Raw genomic sequence first — 2,500 nt, 5'->3', positions numbered from 1 at the left:
GTATAAAATTACCTACAGAACCTGGGATTCCTAGGTAGTCTCCCATCCAAGTAGAAACCAGTCCCAACACTGCATAGCTTCCAAGATCAGACGAGATTGGGCATGTCCAGTGTGGTTTGGCTGTAGGTGCTCAAAAACATTAACTTTAGACCTGTATTACTTCTTAACTCAAGTAAATTCATTGATAAGTTGAAAAAATTAAATGTAAAATGTAATAGAAAAGAATGCTATGGCAGTTTAAAATTACCTACTGCACCTGGTTTTCCCAGGTGGTCTCCCATCCAAGTACGGACCACGCCCAACACTGCATAGCTTCCAAGATAAGACGAGATTGGGCATGTCCAGTGTGGATTGGCTGTAGGTGGTCAAAAACATTAACTTTAGACCTCTATTACTTCTTAACTCAAGTAAATTCATTGATAAGTTGAAAAAATTAAATGTAAAATGTAATAGAAAAGAATGTTATGGCAGTATAAAATTACCTACAGCACCTGGTATTCCCAGGTGGTCTCCCATCCAAGTACTGACCATGCCCAACACTGCATAGCTTCCAAGATCAAATGACATTGGCCATGTCCAGTGTGGTTTGGCTATAGGTGCTGAAAAATATTAACTTTAGACCTCTTTTACTTCTTAACTCAAGTAAATTCATTGCTAAGTTGAAAAAATGTAATGTAAAATGTAATAGAAAAGAATGTTATGGCTATATAAAATTACCTACAGCACCTGGTATTCCCAGGTGGTCTCCCATCCAAGTACTAACCAGGCCCAACACTGCATAGCTTCCAAGATCAGACGAGATTGGGCATGTCCAGTGTGGTTTGCCTATAGGTGCTAAAAGCCTTAACTTTAGACCTCTTTTACTTCTTAACTCAAGTAAATTCATTGATAAGTTGAAAAAATTAAATGTAAAATGTAATAGAAAAGACTGTTATTGCAGTATAAAATTACCTACAGCACCTGGGATTCCTAGGTGGTCTCCCATCCAAGTACTAACCAGGTCCAACACTGCATAGCTTCCAAGATCAGACGAGATTGGGCATGTCCAGTGTGGTTTGGCTGTAGGTGCCCAAAAACATTATCTTTAGACCTCTTTTACTTCTTAACTCAAGTAAATTCATTGATAAGTTGAAAAAATGAAATGTAAAACGTAATAGAATAGAATGTTTTGGGTGTCTAAAATTACCTACAGCACCTGGTATTCCCAGGTGGTCTCCCATCCAAGTACAAACGAGGCCCAACACTGCATAGCTTCCAAGATCGGACGAGATTTGGCATGTCCAGTGTGGTTTGGCTGTAGGTGCTCAAAAGAATTACATTTAGACCTCTATTACTTCTTAACTCAAGTAAATTCATTGATAAGTTGAAAAAATTAAATGTAAAATGTAATAGAAAAGAATGTTATGGCAGTATAAAATTACCTACAGCTCCTGGTATTCCCAGGTGGTCTCCCATCCAAGTACTAACCAGGCCCAACACTGCATAGCTTCCAAGATCAGACGAGATTGGGCATGTCCACTGTGGTTTGGCTGTAGGTGCTCAAAAGTGTTAAATTTAGACCGCTTTTACTTCTTAACACAAGTAAATTCATTGATAAGTTGAAAAAATTAAATGTAAAATGTAATAGAAAAGAATGATATGGCAGTATAAAATTCCCTACTGCACCTGGTTTTCCCAGGTGGTCTTCCATCCAAATACTGACCATGCCCAACACTGCATAGCTATCAAGATAAGACGAGATGGGGCATGTCCAGTGTGGATTGGCTGTAGGTGCTCAAAAGTAATAACTTTAGACCTCTTTTACTTCTTAACTCAAGTAAATTCAATGATAAGTTGAAAAATTAAATGTAAAATGTAATAGAAAAGAATGTTATGGCAGTATAAAATTACCTACAGCTCCTGGTATTTCCAGGTGGTCTCCCATCCAAGTACTAACCAGGCCCAAAACTGCATAGCTTCCAAGATCAGACGAGATTGGGCATGTCCAGTGTGGTTTGGCTGGAGATGCTCAAAAACCTTAACTTTAGAACTCTATTACTTCTTAACTCAAGTAAATTCATTGATAAGTTGAAAAAATTAAATTTAAAATGTAATAGAAAAGAATGTTATGGCAGTATAAAATTACCTACAGCACCTGGGATTCCTAGGTGGTCTCCTATCCAAGTAATAAACAGGTCCAACACTGCATAGCTTCCAAGATCAGACGAGATTGGGCATGTCCAGTGTGGTTTGGCTGTAGGTGCTCAAAAACATTAACTTTAGACCTCTTTTACTTCTTAACTCAAGTAAATTCATTTATAAGTTGAAAAAATTAAATGTAAAATGTAATATAAAAGAATGTTATGGCACTATAAAATTACCTACAGCACCTGGTAATCCCAGGTGGTCTCCCATCCAAGTACTAACCAGGCCCAACACTGCATAGCTTCCAAGTTCAGACGAGATTGGGCATGTCCAGTGTGGTTTGGCTGTAGGTGCTCAAAAACATTAACTTTAGACC

The 2,500-nt window shown here is 38.0% G+C and overlaps 10 pseudogenes; all 10 read right to left on the bottom strand.

The window, feature by feature from the left end:
• Positions 1–9: 9 nt before the first annotated feature.
• On the bottom strand, positions 10–128 carry LOC148486059 (5S ribosomal RNA; annotated as a pseudogene).
• A 116-nt stretch (positions 129–244) lies between these two features.
• LOC148486058 (5S ribosomal RNA) lies at positions 245–363 on the bottom strand (annotated as a pseudogene).
• A 116-nt stretch (positions 364–479) lies between these two features.
• On the bottom strand, positions 480–598 carry LOC148486057 (5S ribosomal RNA; annotated as a pseudogene).
• Positions 599–714: 116 nt separating this feature from the next.
• LOC148486056 (5S ribosomal RNA) lies at positions 715–833 on the bottom strand (annotated as a pseudogene).
• A 115-nt stretch (positions 834–948) lies between these two features.
• Positions 949–1,067, bottom strand: LOC148486055 (5S ribosomal RNA; annotated as a pseudogene).
• A 116-nt stretch (positions 1,068–1,183) lies between these two features.
• LOC148486054 (5S ribosomal RNA) lies at positions 1,184–1,302 on the bottom strand (annotated as a pseudogene).
• Positions 1,303–1,418: 116 nt separating this feature from the next.
• Positions 1,419–1,537, bottom strand: LOC148486053 (5S ribosomal RNA; annotated as a pseudogene).
• A 350-nt stretch (positions 1,538–1,887) lies between these two features.
• Positions 1,888–2,006, bottom strand: LOC148486052 (5S ribosomal RNA; annotated as a pseudogene).
• Positions 2,007–2,122: 116 nt separating this feature from the next.
• On the bottom strand, positions 2,123–2,241 carry LOC148486051 (5S ribosomal RNA; annotated as a pseudogene).
• A 116-nt stretch (positions 2,242–2,357) lies between these two features.
• Positions 2,358–2,476, bottom strand: LOC148486050 (5S ribosomal RNA; annotated as a pseudogene).
• Between the last annotated feature and the right edge of the window lie 24 nt (positions 2,477–2,500).

This window comes from Taudactylus pleione, unplaced genomic scaffold, assembly GCF_031769625.1.
Source record: "Taudactylus pleione unplaced genomic scaffold, aTauple2 ptg000550l, whole genome shotgun sequence".
In the NCBI taxonomy this organism is placed as follows: Eukaryota; Metazoa; Chordata; class Amphibia; order Anura; family Myobatrachidae; genus Taudactylus; species Taudactylus pleione.
Note: the sequence above shows the minus strand (reverse complement) of the source record. Positions and strands in the feature narration are given on the sequence as shown.